Raw genomic sequence first — 921 nt, 5'->3', positions numbered from 1 at the left:
GAATGGATACAGAAAATGTGGTACATTTATTTACACAATGGAGTACTATGCAGCTATTAAAAACAATGGATTTATGAAATTCTTAAGACAAATGGATGGATCTGGAGGATATCCATCCTGAGTGAGGTAACCCAATCACAAAAGAACTCATATAATATGCACTCACTTATAAATGGATATTAGCCCAGAAGCTCAGAATGCCCAAGACACAATTTGCATCCGTTTCTTTATACAGATAGCTAGGATTAAATAACATGATACTTTAAAAGTAGCCGTGGGGGGGGGGCAGAAGGATTACCTTGAGTTTGAAGCTAGTCTCTACTAGAGAATGAGACACAATACAGAGAAAGAAGAGAGACAGACAGAGACAGAGACAGAAGAGAAGAAGCATATTAAAAGTATTTACGAATACAGGGCCAATGAGAAGCCTCAGTGGTAAAACACTTTCAGCACAGTCAGGAAAACCTGAGATTCCTCATTCTGCCATGGAAGAAGAAAAATCGATTCTCTCTCTCTCTCTCTCTCTCTCTCTCTCTCTCTCTTCCTCTCTCTCTCTTGTGTATGTATGTATGTATGTATGCATGTATGTGTATATGTATGTATGCATGTAAGTATGTATGTATGCATGTATGTGTGTATGTATGCATGTATGTTTGTATGTATGCATGTATGTATATGTGTATGTATGTTTGTATGTATGTGTGTACGTATGTATAATAGAGTTGTACCTGGGTAAACAGTGAATGCACTGTATAGATCCTGGGCTACCAGAGTGAAAAGAGGACGGGTTCCAAAGCTCTGGCCAAGGCAGGTACACCTTTAAAGGCAAAGATATATCGTGTCCCGTTTTTACGTGTCAGAAAATAGAGCTAGCCCAAGCAAACTTCTGAACTTTAAGGCCTTCTCTCCCCTCTTCACGCC

This window comes from Mus caroli, chromosome 7, assembly GCF_900094665.2.
Source record: "Mus caroli chromosome 7, CAROLI_EIJ_v1.1, whole genome shotgun sequence".
Taxonomy (NCBI): domain Eukaryota; kingdom Metazoa; phylum Chordata; class Mammalia; order Rodentia; family Muridae; genus Mus; species Mus caroli.
This window is presented reverse-complemented; position numbering follows the sequence as displayed.